Here is an 11,062-nt window from a genome sequence, read left to right as displayed (position 1 = left end):
GAGTTTGGAAGAGAAAATGAATGGTTTACTTTTTTACAACTGCTATAATTACTTGAATTTTGAAAACACAAAATGTATTTTGAGAAAACATTTGAAAAGGTATCTCAAAAAAAAATGATTAAAAAAATGTGCAAACAAATATTTGAAAAGACTAGTCAAAGAGAATGTGCAGAAATCTAAATTTGATTTGACTTGATAGAAAATTCTAAGAAAAAGTATTTTGAATTTATGATTAAGAATTCAATAAGGTCCACATCATAGAATAGAATTTTCTTTTTGGGCTAAATAAGTGGCTTAGAGAAAGGGGGTTGAATCTAGGCCTCTTTTTACTTTGCTTGCTTTTATTTCAAACAGGATGGAATTTAAAGAATCTGTTGAGTCAACTCTTGTTGAAAATGCAGGAGACACTTTTATTCTATTTCTTGTCGATAGAAGAGTCAAAACAGAATTGTGAGGGGGCAAAGTTGCTGTGACGTTAGGCTGGATTGAGTAAGCAGGAGACAATTTATTTTGTCTCTAAAACTAGGATCAAAACAGAAAGGAAGAGTGACACAATTACATATTCTGGTTCAACCACCTTGTGCAATGTGGCATACATCCAGTTTCTCCTACAACGGTGGTAAAATTTTTACTATCTTTTAATGATTACATACACCTATTTCTCTAGGATTCAACCCAATTATATTTGGGACAAATTCAGCTTCTACCCAAGCTAGATTTGACTAGGTTCACACTTTGAATTTTCAACCACTAAGTGCTTATCCAACTTAACAAGAGAATCCCCTCAGGATCATTAATACAAAATAGATAAACGTACAAAAGATATTTGAAATAAATATTTGGCTTTTCTCCAATTCTAACTCTCTTTGACTTTTCTCTCAATGACTTTTTCTTAATGGCTCACATTAATGCCTTTTTCATTGAAACAAAGAAAGATAAAACTGAGAAAGCTGAATATTCAATAGAGAACCATGAAGGAGAAGAAGGTATAGCTTTGTAAGTTATGAAAATTCAAACTTTGTGCTCTCATTCCTTGAATCAATCTTTGGCCGTTTACCCCTTTAATAGAGGAGTAAAGCTTCCAAAGCTTGAAACTTTGCTTGAACTTATTTGACTTCTTCTTCCCCAAATTCAGCAGTAGCAACAGCGCAGAAGAGAGATAGAGTAGTAGCAGTGATTGAACCTTACATGCATATATACCTACCATCTTTTTTTATCCCTTTTCAAATTGCTTCAAAGATCTGAGCCTTTCAATTGCGCTTTAGCTTTAAGTTACTTTCCTGACCCTTGATTTGTAGCAGGATTCCATAACCTTCATTTTGTTCAGATTTTTAGTTCGGTGCATGCAAAAGGAGGATTTCTTCAACAATCTTCAATAAAGCACAAAGATGAAAAGTTTTTTGAAGTAGCCTTCGGATGTGATCTTTGTTTCGAGCTCTAATTATTTGACTTTCTTCTTCTATGCTTGATTTTGATAACCCATTTTTTCTTCTTGATTTGAACCCTAATAAGAGCTTTCTTTTTTTTACTTACTTTTGGAAGTGATTTACGTAGGTTGAGAAAAGAGAAGAGAGAGACTGAGTTCAATTCACTTAGCTTTCGTTCAAATGGGATTATCTTTAGTAACTAGATATTTGAACCAATTAGTGAAGTGAAGTGTGGGCTTTTGATTTTGGTCCAGTCTTGATTCTATCCTTCTTTCTTGTGTTTGGATATCAGCAACTATCCTTTTGGGCTAATAATAATAAACACTTTTGGACCTGAACTAATTTTAGCTATTTAGCTTGTTGTTGGTCTGTTTTAATTTCTTTTATTTTCTACATAATTAACAAATTAATTACACACATAATTAAATTTTTAAGTCAAGATAATAATATTTAGTCATCATCAAATAATTGTTATTAATTTTTTAAACTCAACTGACGATGAGTCACGAGGCGAGCCTGCCGATGAAGTGGAGGTCCTTTTGTAGGATCGACCATGGCGACGACAGATAAAGTGAAAGTCCTTTTGTAGTGGTTGTGGTTGGCCGTAGGAGAGAGAGAAAAAGGTCATAGCAGCTGCAATGGAAGAAACAAAAGAAATGGTATTGGCAGCGAAACTTGTCCACTTTGAAAATATTGGTGTCAATATTAGGTTGTTGATAGAAACTGTTGCAATAGTAATATGATGGGGTAGTAATAAACTGATAAGTGGAGAGAGAGAGAGAGAGTAGTAGAAATTTTATAATAAGTTAACAGTTGACTAAATAAATTAACTATTGATCAAACGTTTAGGTTATTTTATCAAATGGAATATATTTCTTGGGAGTCATTTTATCATAAACAAATGTTAAAGTCTATTTTTTCAAAACTGAATCCTTTGGATGTCAAAATGGCTATTTACTCTATAATTAAAAAAAAAAGAAGCCAAAGTCCACTGACTCTAAGACTTGAATCTATATCATTATACACTAGATAGGCGTGGATTCATCTCCGAGCTGGAGAGCTCCCCGCACCCATGCCGGTTCCAGTCCCAGGTGGAGGCTCTCCTCCACGGTAGCACCTCCTCCACCTGGTCCCTTTCTTTGGGGGTGCATGTGCTCCTCTGACAGTAGTCGTCAGCCATCCCTTTCAGCTTTTTTCTCACGCAACCTCGCATCCTTTTCACCGAATCACTGAGGCAACCTTCCTTCTTGATGGATCTGTTTGAATAGGAAATGATTTCTTTGAACCCTAGGAGCTTTGCTTTCTTCTCCAACTTTTGTTTCGTCTACCGTACGAAACTGTGTCTACGAGCTGTGTTCTCCTGGGAGTTTGTTCGTCGCCCTTCATCCGGGTTATTGATTTCCCAATTTTCCGCTCAGATTCAAGATCTCAGATCAATCAATCAGGTGCATCCAAACCTATTTTCCTCTTCATCCTTTTTCTTTTTCCTTCATTGTGTCGATCCTTGTGATGAATTTTAGCATCTGTTCCACGATTGACCCAGATTTTATTGTCTATGGTTTCTGAAATCCCTAATTATGCAAATTCTGATGATTTTTGGTATCTGTTCTATGGTTAAGCGACATTTTATTTTCTAGGATTTGTGAAATTCCTAATCTTGCAAATTATGATCGTTTTGGGTATCTGTTCGATGTTTAAGGCACATGTTATTGTGTAGGGTTTGTGAAATTTCTAATTTAAAAATTGTGTTTCTGATTTGGTTTTTTTGTGGGTTCATGTTCTTGGTTACATTTTTTGGGATTTGCTGTTAACCTTCATTTTAAACTCATTATCAGATCTCCTTTTGTTACCTGTTGAATTGTTTGTAGCATGTGTGTTGTGTTTTTCATGAATATATTTTTAATTTTTTACTTTGTGTACATTCAACAAATCCCTTGATTTTTTAAACTGTTTCCTGTATTCAGAAACTTGTTCTGTTATCTATGTTTGATGTAATATTCGCATGAAAACGTGGTCTGGATACATAATAAGGTTGTGCTGTATATTCTTCATTGGAAATTCAAAATTTGGGAATCATTATCAAGGTATGAGGTTTCAATCTCATCCCTTTCATGAATGTTGATGTCATTGAGAGATTTTTACTCATGTTTGTATATACTTTTTTTTCCACTCATCTCCTATTTTCAATGTATCCTTACCTAACACATTTACCAACTCTCATTGTCATGAGTAGAATCATTGTTTGGGGTAGTTGATTACTGCCTTCCCTATGGTCTTATGGCGTGTAGGTGCACTGTAGTAAGTATGGTCTCATATCTCAGTTTCTGGTCCCTATTTCTTGATTTATTGAAAGTTTCACTTGTTTTTCCTGTTTTTGTGTTGGTTCATGTTTTGCTCCTATGATTAGTTGTCTCTATGCCATTGAATGGAGATGAGAATGTGGGAATGCCTATCAAGGTATGGGCTTTCTATCTAACCTATTTGGTGAGTATTGATGTGATTGATATGAATTGATTCATAGCATCTTCCTCATTGAATGAAAGATTTTTTCTTTCAACTCAATTGCATTCTCAGTTTTTTTATTATTTATGTACAAATTATTTTGTATTTCACCTCTTGAAAAGACATGGGAGTCTTTTCCTGAATTTGAGATGTTATTCACAAAGGAAGTAGCTTTGTTAGAATAAGATGGCATCACTCCACTATTTGTGTTACTAGCTCTGCCCCAAAGTTTAATTAATTTTCACAATTTTTTCCATTCTTATTTTCTATTGATAATTAGAGAAAAAAAATTATGGCATCACTCCACTATTTGTGTTTCTGGTTGCATGTGGGTTTTGTGGATGATTATGAAGGAATCGGTTTTATGTCATAATCTATTTTATTAGTGGTAATGTGATTCACAAAAATTGATGTATAGCATGTTGTTTATTTATTTATATTTTAAGTTCAACTGAATTGGATTACATTTTTCTGTTGATTATGTTAAATTTATTTTATATTTCAGCTGTTGGATGGACATACACCTCCTTGGCCCCAAGTTAAGAGGTTCATTGAGAAAAGAATGGCCTTGTGCCAGTAAAATGGCTTCATGGTGTTCTTTGTCTAACTAGCACATGTCTTTAGCCAAAGAAAAAAGTATATAGCAGCTGGTCTTCCCATGAAAATGTGTTCTCCACACATAATAAGGTTGTGCTATATATTTTTTATTGGAAATTGGAAATTTTGGAATCATTATCAATGTATGAGGTTTCAGTCTGATCCTTTTCATGAATGTTGATGTGATTGACAGATTTTTATTCATGTTTGTGTATACTTTTGTTCCCTTTTATCTGCTGTTTCGAATGTATCCCTACCTAACACATTTACCAACTCTGATTGCCATCACTAGAATCATTGTTTGGGGTAGTTGGTGACTGCCTTCCATGTGGTCTAATGACATGTAGCTGGACTGTAGTAGGTGAGGTGTGATATCTCAATTTTTGGTCCCTATTTTTTGATTTCTCCAAAGGTTCACTTCTTTTTCCTGTTTTTGTGTTGGATCAGCTTTTGCTGCTATGATTAGTTATCTATGTGCCATTGAATGGAGATGAGAATGTGGGAATGCCTATCAAGGTATGGGCTTTCTATCTAACCTATTTGGTGAGTGGTGATGTGATTGATATGAATTGATTCATAGCTTTTTCCTGATTGAATGAAAGATTTGGTTATTCAACTCAATTTCATTCTCATTTTTTTAATTATTTATGTAAAAATTATTTTGTATTTCACCTCTTGAAAAGACATGGAGTTTTTGTGCTGAATTTGAGATGTCATTCACAAAGGAAGTGGCTTTGTTAGAATAAGATGGTATCACTCCACTATTTGTGTTATTAGGTCTGCCCCAAAGTTTAACTAATTTTCACAATTTTTTCCATTCTTATTTTCTATTGATAATTAGAGAAAAAAATGATGCCATACTCCACTATTTGTGTTTCTGGTTGCATGTGGGTTGTCTGGATGATTATGAAGGAATGGGTTTTGTACCTAATCTATTCTATCAGTGGTGATGTGATTCACAAAAATTGATGTGTAGCATGTTGTTTATTTATTTTTTTTTTTAAGTTCAACTGAATTGGATTACATTTTTCTGTTGATTTTGTTAAATTTGTTTCATACTTCAGCTGTTGGATGGACATACACCTCCTTGCCCTCAAGTTAAGAGGTTCATTGAGAAAAGAATGCGCTTGTGCGAGTAGAATGGGTTCATGTTATTGTTTGTCTAACTACCACATGTCGTTAGCCAAAGAAAAAACTATCCAGCAGCTGGTCTTCCCATGAAAATGTGTTTTCCACACATAATAAAGTTGTGCTATATATTCTTTATTGGAAATTGGAAATTTGGGAATCATTATGAAGGTATGAGGTTTCATTATCATCCATTTCATGAATGTTGATGTGATTGACAGATGTTTATTCATGTTTGTTTATACTTTTGTTCCCATTTATCTGCTGTTTCCAATGTATCCCTACCTAAGACATTTACCAACTCTCATTGCCATCACTAGAATCATTGTTGAGGGTAGTTGGTGACTGCCTATTTTTTTATTTCTCGAAAGTATCACTTCTTTTTCCTGTTTTTGTGTTGTTTCAGCTTTTGCTGCTATGATTAGTTGCCTATGTGCCATTAAATGGAGATGAGAATGTGGGAATGCCTATCAAGGTATGGGCTTTCTATCTAACCTATTTGGTGAGGGGTGATGTGATTGATATGAATTGATTCATAGCTTCTTCCTCATTAAATGAAAAATTTGGTTATTCAACTCCATTACCCTCCATTTCCCTCCTCAATTTGATTTGAATTCAAAAAGGTGAGATTGTGTCCTGGATTTTTTCTATAAAAGGATGGTTGGTGAAGCACATTGAATGCACAAACATTCTAATGTGTTGTATTTGCTCCTAAGCTATATTTATTTCAGAATTTTAGTGTTTACATTTTGATCTATTTCATCAAGTCTCTTTATCTCCTTTCTTTTTACTGCAATGCTTCCTCCATTTGATATGATTTCTAAGATGCATCCTCCTAGAGAGGCTTGGAGGCTGAAAGTTAGGGTTCTAAGGCTTTGGGTTGTACCCTCTTTTGGTAACCATGAGGTTCCTAACTCAATGGAGATGATTCTCCTTGATGAGCATGTTAGCCCCTATTAGCTTCTCTTTTAAATATGGTCTTACTTGCTGTTTTTTAAGTTTTCAACTTTCAATTATGTGTTTCATTAATCTCATTTGTTCTTTTGTTCGATTTCTAGTGTGAAAAAATTCAAGCTACAGTCAAGAAACCACTCCTTAATAGGTTTAGGGATCATATAGTTGAAGGACAAGTTTATAGAATGGCATATTTTACTGTTGTGTCAAATCATGGTAGTTATAGAGCAACTTCTCATGAATTCAAATTGGTTTTCCTTCACCGAACCACTGTTGTAGCTGTTGATGAAGATGTTATCCCTAAGACTTGTTTCAACATGTTTCCTTTTTCTGAGCTGCTGAACATGACCCAAGATTATGATTTTTTAGTTGGTGTGTATATCTTCCTGCTCTTCTGTTATTGAAGTTTTTTTAACAAATCCTTTGAATAGTTAATAGGTTGTGTTTATTTGGAATAGATGACATTGGTCTTTTAACTTCAGTCGGAGAAGAGAAAGAATATGCAAAAGAGGAGAAAATTGTGAAAATGATTGCATTGGAATTAACTTCAAAAGAGTATGTTCATTAAGTCATTTCTGGTGCTTTCTCTTTATCTTTTAATTATCTTTTTTGATTATTTTTTGTTTGATTCTTTGTCATCTTTTGAGTTTCAGTCTTACAGTGCGATGTGCATTGTTTGGGGATTATGTTAATCAAGTAAATCATTTCCTTGCCTCTGGCTATGTGGAGCAGCCTGTTGTAGTCATTCAACTTGCAAAAGTCAAGTTCTTTAGGGGTATGTTTTTTTTTTTTTCTGTACATCTCATGGCTACTCTAGGTGTTGTCTCCAATAAAGTTTTGCTAGACTCTTTCTTTGTTGCTGTGTAGGTCAAGTAGGTCTTCAAAATGTGATGTATGCCACTCAAATGTTATTTAATCCTGATATTCCTGAAGTTGTTGAATTCAGGCGAGGTTAGCATGCTTTATTTTGTTGATGTTTATTGTATTCTTTATTTACAAGCAATCTGGAGTAACAAGTACAACTATTTGCATTAATTTTTTTTTAGTATGATTGAGCAAGGTGTCAATGGTACCCAGCCACTGTTTATTGCAAATGAGGGTAAAGTTCTCTCCTTGGAAGATGATTTCATGCGTTTAACTAGAAAATGCACAATTGAAGAGCTTCAAGATAACAATCAGGTTGTCTTCTTTTGAGTTAGTTGTGTTTCTGTTTGTTATATACACAAATGAAGCGAAAAAGAAAATCAAACAAGAATTTCCAGATCTGTTTGTTCATTCATGTTGTTAATTAACTCTGAAATGCCCATTGGATAGGAGGGTTCTTTTATCATTTTTGGTGCAATCCAAGGTATTGTTGAGGATGGAAGTTGGTGGTATTCTGCTTGTGTGTGTGGAAAGGGTATCTATCCTCAAAATGGTGCATATTACTGTGATTTTTGTTTGAAGCACATAACTAATGTCACTCCAAGGTCAGAAATTTTGTTGAAAATGTCTTCTCATTTTGTAGAGTGGATTGTTTATAAAAATAAGGTTTCTTGGTATTATTTATTTGAATGATTGTGTTCCCCCTTTTTTTTTCTCTCTGTAGATTTAAAATTAAAATAACAGTTGAAGATCATACTGGGGAGGGTATTTTCCTTCTCTTTGATCGTGTGGCTTCTTATTTGCTTAAGAAATCATGTGCTTACTTGTTTACTGAGGTTCAAAGAGATGCAAGTGTATGTTGTTAGTTTTCTTTTATGTGTTGTTCACTTTATGGGATGCCATGTTTCTTATTCAAACTCTATATTTCTAATGTATTACTTTCAAAATAGCTTATATGTGGGGATACTTATCCTCCCATATTCCAAGGGCTCATTGGAAAGAAGTTGCTGCTCAAGGTTGATACCAAAGGTGTCCCACATGATACATTTTATGGAACTTTCTGAGTTAGGAGAATTTGTGATGATTCCACCATTATTGCGATGTTTGAACTTCCCAATTATGATGCTGATGATGAGTCTACTCTAAAAAAGGTTAGATATACATACAAATATTTTTAGATCCTGTTAATTCATCATTAATTTCTTATTTTTTATTTGTTTATTGTGCTGTGGTGAATTCCTGTTATGGTCTTATGTATTTTTAAACTCTTATGGCATATGAATAGGAGCATGATTTACATAAATCTGTTCCTTGTGGAAAAGCGGATGTTGGTATTAAGAAGGAGTCTTCGGATAGTTTTATCAAAAGTGAGAAAGATGCTGGTGAGTGTTCTGGGATTTTGTGTAAATCCCCCGTTCTTATAGATTTTTTGGCTGAAAAATAGCCTGTTGTTTTCGGAGGGACTGAGTTTGTTGGCTTAATTGATGGTGAACATGGAAAAGAAGAGAAAACACCCAGCAATGATACTGTTAGTGATGATCTTTCTGCTGAACTGGATATATTGCTTAGCTCAGCAGAAAAAGAAACTCAGGTGCTGATGTATAATATTTTTTTTCTCATTCCTATGTGTGCTATTTCTAATTGTATTTTGCATTCTTGAGTGAGTTTCATATGTTTTTTTAATTTCTTTGTCATAGGAGGTGTTGTCCCATGTTCTTGAAGCACCTTCGCAATATGGAGAGAAGCTTACCCATGAAAATCATGTTGTCACCTCTAAGGGTAAGAGGAATTTGAATCCTCAATTTGAAGTGGCTGCTGTTGATGCAGATGGGCGTGGGTTCAAGGTTGCCAAGGTTAATGGAGTTTGATTGAAGGTGTGGAATTGAGCTGCTGTGTCTAGGTGTAGGTGTCTTATATAGTGTATCTATAAGTATTTAGGAAGGCTTGTGATTCCAAATAGATGGACATGTAATCATGCTGGCTGGATGGTATTTTGATTTGACTTTTTTGGACTGTGTCCAACAAATAGGATTGTTAGATATAGGGGTTTTCCTTTTGTGATGGCTCGGGTAATGTGCCAAGTAGGTCTATTCTCAACTCCTCCTTTTGTAATAGTGACTTTGCTAGGGATTGGACACATTTTCAATGTTGTACCCTCTTTATGTTACATACTAGGATATGTGGTCAGATGTTGGAATCCTCCTTATCATAGGGGAGATAGCCATATGTAATTGTGTATATCACTATCAATTAATATTTTAATGAAATGCAGCAGTTCTTATTTGTATTTGTTTATTGTTGTACAACTTTATCTTTTCATGTTGATTAGTTATTGGTGTTCATTATAATACTTTATTTCTTTCATTTTCTGCGTTATCAAAGGTGTGCATGGTTATATGAGTTCTTTGTTGGTGTGTTTCACAACTTTTGCCCCTATCCATCCCCCTCCTCCTCCCCGCTTTTTTTTTTATCTGTTGCTTATAGGAACTTAACGATGTCATGTCTTTTTGCAATGAATTAGGGGTACTTCTTGCCTTTTATGTTTCAACCTTTTGTTGTGTTTAGTACGAGTAACAAAGATGTCTCATAACTCAGTTCGTGCTAGAGAGTATAGGCGAAATTCTTTGAAAAGAAAGCGAACACAAAGTCACCATCGAAATGCAAGAGGTCAGTACTGAATTGACTTTCATGATATTTTTAGTGTTTTATACTCCACTTTTCAGTGATTTGATATCTATGCGACTGTTTGTAATTTTTTTGTTTTGTTTTGTAATGCTTTAGAGGTCCTTGATTCCTCGATGCCTGCTCTCTCTTTGAATGATTATATGGGTAATTTTTATTGCTCTCTTTATATTTTTGTAGTTAATCTTTGTGTTTCTAATAATTTATCTTTTTATTTTATATGTTTTCAATGTCTCTATTTCTTCTTATGTTTTAGAAAATTTATTTGAGGTGTCCCAGAATGTTAATCAGAGTTCAAATCTTATTTTGTCAGGTATAATAATATCTTTAAGTATTTTATCTCCGTTCGATTTTTTTCTGTTAAATTATATTTTAAGTTTCTTTGGTTTATATCTAATAGCAAATGTATTTAAGTCATTTATTATTGTTTTTTTACGCTGTTACACCTGAAAGGGTTATTTTAACTATTAGTAGCCCAGAGAATTTCTAATTAAACATATGTCTAGACTTCTGTACTTGGTCTCTTTTTAATTTGACAACTCAATTAATATTTGTAGAATCAAACATGATTAAAAGTAATTATAATAACCCTAAACTGTGATAAGTTGTTATTAAATTAGGTAACATAATCGTGAAATTGTTTAGTTGTTGTTGTTTACATGGCTGAAAGTTATTCAAATAGTTAATAATTGATTCAAAGTGCACAGTTATTGAAGGTAATTAGATTAGCTACCGTAAGCCTGACCAGTTGTCGCATGTGGTAAACATAATTAATGCCATTATAAAATTCTTTATTGAATCGTTTAGATCAGTAGATAGGTTTAATTTATATAGTTCTTTCAAACATACACAAGGACTAGAGATTATTAAATTGTTTAATTAGTGTTTATTTTTGTCTTGAACAATAT

At 33.7% G+C, this 11,062-nt stretch overlaps 1 long non-coding RNA gene across 7 annotated transcripts; it reads left to right on the top strand.

The window, feature by feature from the left end:
- LOC107615896 lies at positions 2,468-9,746 on the top strand. 7 transcript variants are annotated; one of them, XR_002354724.1, is made up of 17 exons: positions 2,468-3,511; positions 3,661-3,725; positions 3,835-3,911; positions 4,435-4,616; positions 4,819-4,887; positions 4,974-5,042; positions 5,591-5,825; positions 6,061-6,980; positions 7,091-7,163; positions 7,262-7,383; positions 7,476-7,559; positions 7,655-7,787; positions 7,923-8,077; positions 8,197-8,326; positions 8,423-8,623; positions 8,758-9,063; positions 9,170-9,746. It is a non-coding gene; the product is annotated as an uncharacterized LOC107615896 (long non-coding RNA). The 7 variants fall into 7 exon arrangements; XR_002354721.1 differs by having other exon boundaries at positions 3,661-3,911; XR_002354723.1 differs by having other exon boundaries at positions 2,468-3,725; positions 3,835-3,884.

The sequence above is a fragment of the Arachis ipaensis genome, chromosome B09 (assembly GCF_000816755.2).
Source record: "Arachis ipaensis cultivar K30076 chromosome B09, Araip1.1, whole genome shotgun sequence".
NCBI classification, from domain to species: domain Eukaryota; kingdom Viridiplantae; phylum Streptophyta; class Magnoliopsida; order Fabales; family Fabaceae; genus Arachis; species Arachis ipaensis.
The sequence above is the reverse complement of the archived record's forward strand: the minus strand, read 5'-3'. Positions and strand labels throughout refer to the sequence as shown.